Source organism: Gordionus sp. m RMFG-2023, chromosome 1 (assembly GCF_954871325.1).
Source record: "Gordionus sp. m RMFG-2023 chromosome 1, tfGorSpeb1-WG-v2, whole genome shotgun sequence".
Lineage (NCBI taxonomy): Eukaryota > Metazoa > Nematomorpha > Gordioida > Chordodea > Parachordodidae > Gordionus > Gordionus sp. m RMFG-2023.
Window position 1 is genome coordinate 81147499 of NC_088775.1, and position 13335 is coordinate 81160833.

Below are 13335 nucleotides of genomic sequence, written 5' to 3' on the forward strand. Positions count from 1 at the left end.
ATGAATTATAAATTTAAGAATTAAATTAAGAGAAGAGTTGTAAAATATTTCAGAAGTTATGAAAGGTTTAATAGCATATTTTATGTAGAAATTGATGAAAAGACTTAGACATTAAGACTAAAATCAAGTTAGGATAAAGAAACAACAGAATCGATATATCAGCAAATTTAAACTGTAAGACACATATGTCGAAGATCAGTTGTCATCGTTACAAGGATTTATGGATAGTTAAGAAGCAATCGTTAATCGTTTAACAATGATCGTCAATCGGTTACCGATTTAAAGCGCTAATTATTTTTTGCAGAAGAACGTAAGAAACAAGTAACAAGCTAGGATAAATTGTCAAGAAATTTATGCTGCAATAGTTACGCTGACAAATTATCGTCAATCTTTTACCTAGATAAAGTGCTAAACATTTATAAGAGAACGTTAGAGACAAGCGACAAGCTAAGATAAATTTTCAAGAACTTTACGCCGATACTGAAACAAAAAAGGAGATTAAATTAATCGATAATAAAGCGATAATCGGTTATAAGAATTAGAAACAAGAAGCTGAAACTAAAATAATTTATCAAGAGAATTTCATGATGTTAATAGAAGAAACAAAGTGGGAAAAGAAACTAGAATTAATTGAGATAATCAATTGAGATCATTAGAAACAAAAATTGATACTAGGATAATTTATCATGAAAATTTTATGATGAATAAAAGAAAAAAAGTTAAAAAAGAGACTAAAATTAATTGATAATCGTTTATAAACAATTATTAAATAATTACAAGTTATAGCAAGTTATTACAGAGATTAAACGCTAATCTTTTTAGAGATCATTAGAAACAAGAAAAACTAGAAATAATTATCAAGAGAATTTTAGGTGGACTTTAGAAGAAACAAAGATTGACAAGAAAGACTAGAAAATCATTGATTAACAATCGTGAATCGAGAAAATAACCAAAAGAGTATCCACTGAATATTTCGAATATTTTTTCGAAAGTCTTTGCGTTTTTTTGGAGTAAACGAGTAAAGAGCAGTGATAAAATCGCATTTATCTCACCCTCCACCCCCTTCTTACTTTACTTAAACGATAAATTATTATGATAAAGCATCCTTAATAATTTTCCACCACACTTCGATTTTTGATTTGAAAACGATCTACTGGATCCTATGTTATGTGAAAGAATTTCAAAAAGTGTTATTTATAAGCGTTAAATTTGATTTAAAAAAATAATATTTTATTTAAAATTTTTAATGGGTGAGGGGAGGGGGTGTTATTTTCGGGGTATTTTTCCATGGTGTTTTTTTTCCAGAAATTATTTTTCTTATTACTTTCTAAAGTAATCTTTTTATCAGTAAATTTTTTTGAATCTCCGGTGTCTACAATTAATTTTTTCAAGGCTTTTAATTAATTAGAAGGCCTCGTTGCCAAATATTCTTCAGATGGTAGTTAACTATACGCATGAAAATTACACTTTGAAAGTCGGAGTTTTTTTAAAGGTTTCATCGCTGGCCAGGAAAAAAGGTTAATTATTTGATTTAGAAAAATCAATACAATGTAGTTACAGGCTAAGGGAAGATTATTTAGCTAGTAATAAAGTAAGAAACCTGGATTCTATTGTGGGTGGTATGCTTTGACACTTGTAATATAATTGTTATGTAGTGAAATTGGTTTCCAAGAGAATATTTTAAATGTCATTAGTCAATAAACACAATTAAATAGTATTACTGCCTAGTCGGAGTAAGATTGTTAATATAGTCGATTTATTTTATTTTGCCTTAGAGATATAGTTTGCGCATTTATAACTTAATTTTAAAGTTTTAAAATTTGTTATTTTTTTATAACTTTAAATGATTTAATACTTTTTTAAAACCCTAAAATGTTTCTTTTATTTTCATCTAAGTATTTATTAACTTTAAGCGATTTTTATATTATTTATATTATTATTATATTAGAAATACTTTATTTAGGATTGAAATAAAAATGTAACTTTGTTTATTTATTGAATATTCAATTTATATTATTCAGAATAAAAGATCAAATAATATTATCAAGAACAATTTATTTCAACAAAGATTGTAAGATGTTCTGCCAAGTGGAGCAATACAAGGTGGAGTGTTGGATATTAATGAATATTATTATTTGACATTTAGATTAACGAATAAACCTAACTTAAAATAATATAATTTAAAAAAACATTATTAGTAATTAGTAATTACCAACTGTGGCGACTCCTATTTAAAATATTAAAGGAAGAATTTTGACATAGAATATTGCTCGCATCAATTTTAAAGTATTTCATGATTTATAATAAAATTTAAATGATATAAGAAAATACTTAATGAAAACGAGAGTATAGCATATAGGATATTCTCTAATCAAATCCTACATAAAGCTATTTTGTTTATCTAAATATTTGTATTTAACACCAAAGCAGGGATCCAAATGATAACGAATATGGATTCAGATAAAAATAAAAATTCAAAGTTTGGTTTATAAAAAATATTAATGCAGGTGCAGTTTGAATCTTGAAACAAGTTTTAACTTTTTCGCATACAAACTTATTAGAACTATGTATAAAAAAGATTATTTATAATACTATCATTAAATCACATATGTTAAACAACTGGCGAGTATTTTATTATTATTGCCCATACAAATATAACTAATTTATAAACTACATATAATAAATGATAGTATATTAAATATAATAAAAAAATTATTTTCCTAAAAGAACAAATTAAAATATTTTAAAGAACTTTAAGTCATATTATCAAGAAAAGGAATAAATAAATTTTATTGTGACACATCTATAAGCCAAAATGATTATCTGGTGGTAACCCTCATATAGAAATATATATATTTATTAAAAAATTAAAATGGTGTATGATATCATAGACCATCTTTTTAGGAGTTGTTTGATGATGAATAGTGTTGTAATTTTTGTTAAATTTGTACTTTATATTTAATTTGCATAAAGAGTTCTTTTGGATTTATTATTATAACGCATGATAAAAATGTTACATTTGAATAGTGAGAACTGAAAATAATTTAGGTTATGAATATTATTTATAAAGAAGATTGAAAAGAGTATAAAAACTCCAATTTTTACCATTCTAGATATCTTTTATAATTATTAACTTTTTGTATTTTATCTTTATTTTTATTTTTATTAATCTTTTTTATTATTTTTACTTTTATAATTTTGTTAATTTGATAATGTTATAATTTTGAATAAAGAATTAAATTGCATGATTTTGTGATTCCTAATTATTATTAATTTCTTTTTTATATATATATTTGTTTTCTATTTTTATAATTAGGTCCCAAAAGTCCCACATTCAACAAATAGAATTAATTTCAATTTCGGTCTAGCAGAAAATATTGGTTTAACGATTCGGCTCAGATTCGATTTTGATCGATGGTTTTACTTCTTATTTATTTTTTAAAACTAATCTTGATGTTTTATAAATTTTTAATTCAAAGTTTTCAATATTCTACCTGCTGTTTCAGCTGAAAATAATTTTTTATAGTTTGTGATGAATAAATAAATAAAAATTAGTAAGAGTTAATTAAAGATATATCACAAAAAAATAAGTAAAGGCGATCTATGTACAATGGTTTTTAAGCATGAAAGACATAATACATAACTAGATGTGTGAAAATATTTTATAATTCCGGGAAGAACCGGATATGAATTAATATTGTAATAACAGATAGGTTATTTAAGAGAACAGGCAAATTTCAGAAGGGGATGAGAAATTTCCCCTGCTTCCGCCGTGCTCCGCATATTCTAACGAGATTTAAATTTAAATACTAGAAGAAAATAAACTATAGATAAAATGGAAAAGTCTAATATATCGGTCTCTACTCTCTAGGTTAATCATCCTTTTATTTCTATTTAACCTTCTGAATCACTATCGGTTCATCCTTTAATCAATTCCTGCACAAGTAACCATGTTACCTTGCGAATTATATCCTCCTCTCTATTATGTCCTTCTATTATCAACATTTGACCCACCCCCATCCCCCCATCTTTCAAGGTATTTAATCTAAAATCTTTTGCTAGTAGGACCTCCTTTTATCATATGGGATGCCCAAAATAACTCTGTGTATTTTTGATAACGTGAATATTTTGATAATAGTGAATCTCATGATATTATTTGTAATTTTCATGGCTACAATTATACAATATATATGTATAATAATGATGTCACAATATTTAGAAACAAATTTGAGGCAATTAGACTTATTTTATGAAAGTTGGTCATCAAGGTCTACTGAGCTCAATTTTTTGTCTTTATACAATCATAATAATGAGCCATTTAAAATAAAAATGCTGGATATAAATTTTCGTGGTTGTAAATATCGAAATAAATATACTTAATATCACACCGATGCATACCAGACCGAGTTTCTACAAGTTGAAACTAAAAATTGAGGTCGGTAGACTTGAATTAATATTTTTAGTTATAATGTAACGAGATTTTATAGAAATGAATCAGAAAATAAAAATTTTGGTAATTTCAGCCAAAAACAAATGTAATATTATTTAGAAAGCTTGGATGGATAAACAACTGAGAAAATCAAAAAAATTTGAATCCTTTATGTGTTTGCCAAGGAAAAGAAAACTCATAATGGGATTTTATTAGGGTGTGTTTTAGAAAGATGAGATCAGAGCCAATAACATTCGACACAAATAATTAATCAATATAATTAAGGCGTTCATGGTTTAGATCATCCTTAAATAGATAAAAATCTAACTGATATAAGCAAGAATAATTAACGTAGTATAATATTTTTGTAAATTTAATATTATACCTACTAAACCTTCCACTAGTTATTTGAAAAAAATATATATAACCTGAATAAGTTATGATATATAAACTGAATAATTTTTATGAAATAGAGACTAGATGTTTACAAAAAATTCTTTATGAAAGTTAAAAATGCTAAAAAAAAGAAGTATGCACATAAAAATATAATCTATTAAATATTAATTTAAGTAGTAATTTAATCACATATATTTTCTTTCTTTTTTTTTATATACGTTGGTTTGTCAAAAATATAAATCATATCCAATCTTATATCATTATAATAAATTTCAATATAATTATATTCAACCCTTAAATGGGGCCCTGAATGGAAAAAAAACTGTCTAAAAACTTTTGAAAAAAATAGAACAAATATATCTTAGTTAATTTATCTAAAAGTAGACTAAATCTTTGACTGAAAATATCTTTTTTAAAATTTTAAATAAAAAAGACATTAAATATAATTTATATATACTTTTCTAATAAAATAAAAAAAATTTTACATTTCTGCAAGCACATATCAACAATAATAATGATTTAACATTAATGAAAATAGATAGTACTAATTTATGCTATATAAACTTTTCTAACAGACATTGATCTAAATATATATTTTGAATTTGTATAAATAACTCAATACAACATATTTTTACAGGTTAATTGATATCGTATGTATTTATCTAGCTTATAAATTTTAAATCCTAGTGATTCTTCTTTATAACAATATTTTATATCCCATACTATAGAAGACACAAATAATACACAACCTTGTAAAATTTTTGTATCATGCAATCATTCAAACGATAAACTCAGATTATTTGGAAATTATAAATAAAAGGATATATCAATAGAGTATATAAAAGTTTTAATTAGTATCAAATCTGAGGCAACTATATATTTTAAGTCGGTCATCAGGGATTAACACCTAGATCATTTTCTCACCAAGAAATTGAATCAATAAATATAGAAATGCTAGATATAAATCTTAGCGAAAATATTAAAGTAATTAATGACGGGCTTTTAACAATTTATGGGGCGCATTAAGTATTATTGGATGTAAATATCGAATGAAGTTCATATCAGACTGATGAAAACTACTAGTTATTACATGTATGAGACTAAGAGGTCGATAAACTAAAACAAATATATAGGTTAGGTTTAGGATATATTCATATCATGAAAAAGTTTCTATTTCACTCGTATCTCCTAATTTTACTCTAAGGCCTCATTTATAGTAAACGCGTTTTCTTCAAGCATATAATATAACCCAGCGTTGTTAAAAAATAAAGCCAATAAATAGGTATACATTTATAAATTTAGAGCTTTATGATGATAATGCTATGATAAAATATAAAAAAATATGTGAGATGCATTGATAAAAAAAAATAATAGCGAATTCGATAAAATGGTATAATTTTTTTAATAATATATAAAATCTATTTTAGCTTTATCTTAAATTAGCTGTAATAACGCTGCTTTAAATAGTGCAACTTTGAGGATAATGCATTTACTATAAAACCGAAATGATCAGATTATTACAGCTGAAAGGTCAAAAATTAGGAAGTACCAAGAATTTCCTGATTTTAACTTTATCCCATTAGTTATTTCTACCAATGGGTTCTTAGGCCCTCTAGACTATTATTTTCTAAGATTTTATTAAAAAAATATCTCAAATTAATGGTTATCATGGATCCTCATGTTACAATCAACTCAAATCGCCCTTGAGATAACTATTTTAGTATCTCAATGAAAGCCAGTTTTTGCCCCCCCCCCCTTCAACTATTTTTTAAAAAATAATTCTTATTTTTTCCTTTTTCAAATTGTTTATTTAATTTTTTTACATGATTTTAAGGTAGTTTTATATATTATGCTATTTATTAATATATTCGATATTAATAGTTAGAAAAGTAAAATTATGGCATTCAGGAAGTTTTTAAACAATCTTTAAATGGATAAAAATTAAATATAAGCCATATAATTAATAAAATATAATGTTTTTATTAAATTATTATTTTACCTGCTACATCAACTAGTTATTTGAAAAAATAATATTTAGATTATAATATACACATAAATAAGTTTGAAATGAATATTAGGAATGTATGAAATAAAGAGTAAATATTTACAAAGATTCTGGTTATATTTAAAAAAACTAAAGAAAAGTATTTGTAGTATATTCTAAATACATTTTCAAAATCGAATCTTACATTGGAATAAGTTAAATTCTTTTTATATCTAAGAAAGTGCTAAAAAAGAATTTGCAATAACTTAAAATTTAATATCATATATAAATAATTCAAATAAGTTTCAGTTTATTATATTCATCCCTCTACTGCAGCCTCTAATGGAATAAAATACTGAATAAACACTTTTGAAAAAATATGGATCTATAGATCAAATCATCATGACTAAAAATATCTTTTCCAAAATTATAAATAATATTTTTATTGCTCATTCGCACAAAAGAGAAGGGTAATAATATAATGATTTTTATTAAGTTTCATATCAAAATGTGTGAACTACTATTCTATTTAACCATAAAACTCTACGATGATAAAATTATTTGGAAATTTCATATATTAAAAAATCAAAATATAATTGTTTGGAAACTGAGCGATCACCAACAGAGTTACTGACGAAAATATGGATTCATTATGATATACTAATAAAATAAAAACCTTTAAATAAGAATTTGATTAGTGCATTTATTAGAAAGATGAGATCATAGCCTATTACATTCGAGATTAAAAATTAATATAGATACGGCGTTCAGTAGGTTTTTTAACCATCTTTAAATGGGTAAAAATAAAATATGGGCAAGAATAATTAATAAAATATGATATATAAATTTATTATTATACTTGCTGCACTTTCAACTAGTTATTTGGAAAAATAATATTTAGCTTATAATATACATCTAAATAAGTTAGAAATGAAAATTAGAAATGTATGAAATAAAGAATAAGTATTTACAAAAATTCTGGTTAAATTTAAAAAACAAAGAAAAGTATTTGCACAAATGGTGGTTATATTAAAAAAACTAAAGAAAATTATTTGGTAGTATATTCTGGAATTTCCAAAATCGAATCTTATATCATTGGAATAAGTTAAATTCTTCTTATATCTAAGAAAGTGCTAAAAAAGGAATTTGCAATATATTCGAATAAAATTTAATAAACGCACATATATAATTGAAATAAATTTCAATAGTTATATACATTCCTCTACTGCAGTCCCTAATGAAAAAAAAATATTGAATAAAAGCACTTTTGATAAAAATAATTATAAATATATTTTAATTGATTTATCTGCAGATTAAATCTACATGACTAAAAATCTCTTTTCCAAAATTATAAATAATATTTTTATTGCTCATTCTCACAAAAAAAGAAGGGTGATACTATAAAGATTTTTATTAAGTTACATATTAAAATGTGTGTACCATTCTATTTAATCATAAAACTCTGCGATGCTCTAGTAAATAAATCTGAAATGCAAGTTAGAAATGTATGAAATAGAATAAGTATTTACAAAAATTCTCGGTATATTTGAACAAGTATTTTAACCATCATTAAATGGATAAAAATCAATTATGGGCAAGAATAATTAATAAAATATGTATAAATTTATTATTATACCTGCTGCACTTTCGACTAATTATTCAAAAAAAATAATATTTAGCTTATAATAATGATAATTAGAAATGTATGAAATAAAGAGTAAGTATTTACAAAAATTCTGGTTATTTTATAAAAACTAAATGTATTTGTTGTATATTCTAATTGAATTTTTAAAATCGAATCTTATATAATTTGGAATAAGTTTCAGTATAATTAGCATCCCTTTACTAGACTACATTGAAATTTAAAAAAACTGGATAAATATCAGAATTTATATATTTAAAAGGTATATTAAATCTTATAGACTAAAATCTCTTCTGAAAATTTGAAATAAAATATTTGTAGCTCATTATCATAAAAAGATTTATAATACTCTAGAGTTAGATATTAATTTAATATTCAATAGTGTAACCACAATTCAATTCAACCATATAACTCTACCATTCTCTGGTTATTAATCCGACAAAATTTAAGAAGTTAAAATATATATGGATATCTTAATCACCCAACAGATAACCTTATATAATAATACATACTTACTTTTCTCTATGTGAAATAATATATCTCTACAATTCCGGAATACCAATATCAGCAATAATAATGATTAGTTGTATCATATGTCTAATAAAAGAAAACCCTTAAAAATGAGAGATGAGATCTTCCGATCCAAGCAAATTACTGGAAGTATAATTAAGATGTTCAAGAAGTTTTTTGACCTTTCTGAAATAGATAAAAATTAAGTATATATTATAAATTCTATATTTACCTGCTACACCTTCAACTAGTTATTTGAAAAAAAAATATACATCTGATAATATAAATAACAAATAGGTTATGAAATAAAAGCCACAAATTATTTTATGAAATAATGACTAGAGATTTGAAAAAACCTTCTTATAACTAAAAAATTGCAAAAAAGAATTTGTAATACATTCGAAAAAATTTAATATCGTTCGGCTCAAAACGAGCCATTTAACAACACTACTTAAAATCATATATCATCGTCTTCTTATAACAATTTAAAATGTTTTCATAAAATAAAACTGTCGTGATTAGTCATTTTAATTTACGCAAAAACGAATGTAAGTGATATAATTAATAAAAAAAATATATAAATTCTATCACGATAAAATATAAGCAAAACTAAAATTCTAAATCAGGCATAAGACTAAAATATATTTATATATAACATTAATAGATAAAGTTAAAAGATACTTTAAAAGAAAAGTTAATTTTAAACCAATAAAAAATTACGTTAAATCAAAATGTCTTTAGAATTTGATAAACAAAATTTCGACCATTAAAATATAATGTAGTGAAATTTTAGGAACAGAAAAAAAAAAAATCAAAATATAATTTTTGGCAATCATAGATTTAAAAAAACAAAGGTAATATTGTTCGAAATGTGAACAATATGGATTTCTAAAGATGGAATATTACTAGGAAAATAAGGCCTTTAAGAATATCGGGATTTTATTAGAATATAGTAGAAAGTATTTATAGATTAATGTCATACCTGCTACACTATCGACTGGTTATTTGATAAAAATAAGTTATATCTATCAAAATAAGTTATGAAATATAAAATAAGAAAATTATTATGAAATGACGACTAGATTCTTATAAAATATTCTTAATATTATCTAAATAAGTTTTAAATTTTTTTTTACAATATATTCAAACTATAAATTTAAAATCGAAACCTCATTGAAATAAATTTCTGTATAATTTTTCTCATCCCTCCACTGGAGTCACGAATGAAAAATAAACCAAACAAACAATAAACTTGATATAAACAGGACAATATTCATCTAAAATGCATAATAAATCTACTTGACTAAAAATTTAATTTTTAAAAATTATTCCCTGAATGTCTTCCTCTCTCCACTATTTAATATTATTTTTTTTTACCAGCTACTTCCTCACCTAAAATTATACATAAATATTTTAAAAAATTAATTAATTCATTTATTAAAATCTAAAAAAACATTCAAAATCTACATCTACCATATTATTTACTCATTTTTAAAAAAAAGAAGAATAATACTATAAAGATGTGTATATTGAGTTCTAATTCAAAATGCATTAACCTCTTCAACAACCAATTTAACCATAAAATTATACTACACTCCTAATATGAATCAAGTACATTTTGTGTGGAGTCTCATACTCATATTTCAACCAAAAAACTTTATCAACATTAAATATAATGCAATAAACTTTCTTAAATATGAAATAAATTTTCTTTACATTTCCAGCATATTATCAAAAATAATATTGATTTAACATCAATAGTAATATGTAATATTACTTTTCAATATAGACACATTTACACTTTTCTTGATTACTTTATAGTGTTGTTAAACGGCTCGTTTTGAGCCAATTTTTTAAAACGGCTAACTCAATATTTTAGCTAGAAAAATATTGCCTAAGCCTGGAGATTTCGATAACATATGTATAGATCTTTCTTCATTCTATGAGCAAAATTTTCAGGCTTGCATAATATTTTTCTGGATGAAATATTAAGTTCGCCGTTTTTTAAAAATCGGCTCAAAACGAGCCTTTTAACAACACTATTACTTTGTGATATCAAATGTTGATTTATGCCAAATAACTTTTAACAAATTTATTGGTCCAACCTATCTTAAAAATGTTAAAATAACTCAGTAACACATATTTACTATTCTCAGTAGAGATCTGCAAAGTGAGGCTTGGCCCGTACCCGGCCCGAGTCGGGCCTAATTCTATTTAAAATAATTGGACTCGGGCCGGACCCTAATATATTTAAAAAAAATTCGAGCCGGGTCGGGTTGGACCTTGCAATTTTTAAAAATATATCCAAATTTATCAAGTTTATTTTAAATTTTTTATGTAAAATAAAAATATTTGATTTTATTTATTGAAACTAAACGACATATAACATATGTCTTTTATTTTAAGTAATTATAAAAATTAATTTCTATATTTAAAAAAATTCGGGCCAGGCCGGGTCGAAAAAATTTCGGGCCGGGCTTTAAAAATTAGGCTCGATGTAGATCATAATTCTCCGGTTACCTGATATCGCAAGTATTTTATCTGACTTAATACTAATTCTGGCAATGTTCTTTCAACTGTTTGTTAGTAATATCATATAAACAGAAGATACAAATAAAAACACCAAAAATATATTGGTTAAATTTATTTATACAACTCCTAGAGCCTTGGAAATTCTGATATTAATTAAAATTAAGAATTAACTTAAATCTCTTAAATAATTGGGGAAATATAAGGAAAAATATATAATAAGAATATGTGAAAATTATATGGATATATTTATTATAGTAAATTATGAAACAAATTTGAGACAACTAAACGTTTTTTTATTAAATTGAGTCATCAGGGCTTAGCATTGAGATTATCATTTGTTCTTTATGCAATTCAAATTCTGAGCCATTAAGGATAGAAATGCTTGATATAGGCTTACGCGGAACTTTCAAAGAATAAAATTCAGATAGATTTTTCTAACAATTAATGGAAGCATGTAGAATTTATTGAGGGCTTCATATATCGAAATACGTTTACATAATATCCCACTGATACATTTTATAACAGGTTTCTAAACATATGGGACTAAATATTAAGATCACTCGAAATAATATTTTGAATATATATAATATGAAGAGATTTTACGTACAGAAAAAAAATGAATAAGAAAATATTTTTTGAGAGATTGATGACCAACCATCATATCCGAAAAATATGAATTCCTTATGAGTTTGCTTAGGAAAATAAAACTTTTGAAAAATAAATGGATATGATTATGATCTGTAATTTAGAAAAATGGCTGTGACTAGCTTTTGATATAATGGTGAGGTGACTCAAGACGCGCGGTCAATACCTATGAATGCGAGATAATATTTACTATATTTTGTATATATCGTGGCGAAATCGTGATCGCGCTAACTATGAATTCAAGGCTAGAGAAATGAGATTTGAAACCGAACAAAGATAATTAATACTGTATGACGTTTAAATGTATAACATTAGATATAGCAATGACAGAAATAATTCATAAAAAAGTAATTAAATTTAATTTTATACTTGCTACAGTATCGACTAGTCATTTATAAAAAAAATGATTTATATTTTTAAATAATATAAAAAAATAAATTATGAAATTAAAAATAAAAATAAAAATAATAATTGTTATGAAACGAAGATTAAATAAATTCTTATAAAATATATTAATTCATTATTATCTAAGAAAATTAAATAAGCTTTAAAAAAGGTGTTTGCAATATATTCAAACTGAAATTATTTCATTTAAATAAATTTATGTATAATTTACTCCTCCACTGGAGCCCCGAATGAATAAAAATCAAATAATAATAAACTTGAATTTAAACAAGACCAAATATATTAATTCAAAATATAAAATAAATCTATTGACTAAAAATTTAATTTCTTAAATCATAATAATATTTTTAACATCTGAATTTTCATTTTTCCTTAAAAATGCCCTATTTCTCTCTACGCCATCTATAAAATATGATATTATTTACCAGTTTCTTCAACACCTATAATTATATATATTAAGTTGAAAAAATTAATTAATTCAAAAACATTTAAAATGTATTAGATCATTCTACCAACATTATTTACACATTTCATATCAAAAAAGAAGGAGCTATAAATTACATTTCCAACATATTTATATCGTAGATATTATTGATTCAGCATCAAAAATATCTTAAAGGGAGTTTTATTATCGGTTTTTCTAGTAAGATGGAGGATAATATTCAAAGTTGGATATAAAGATCTAATATTATTGGTAAGTGGTTGTACTGTATTTTTTTAAATTTTATTTAATCATATGTTTATTTCTACTCAATGGATTAAAAATTAACGATGAAATGGAAACTACTATAT

At 23.9% G+C, this 13335-nt stretch overlaps 1 long non-coding RNA gene across 1 annotated transcript; it reads right to left on the minus strand.

The window, feature by feature from the left end:
• Positions 1-7668: 7668 nt before the first annotated feature.
• Positions 7669-12985, minus strand: LOC135926077 (uncharacterized). Its single transcript, XR_010571780.1, has 7 exons — positions 12969-12985; positions 12508-12522; positions 10339-10353; positions 9944-9958; positions 9194-9208; positions 8446-8460; positions 7669-7683 (listed from the first exon to the last, which is right to left on the minus strand). It is a non-coding gene; the product is annotated as an uncharacterized LOC135926077 (long non-coding RNA).
• Positions 12986-13335: the final 350 nt, after the last annotated feature.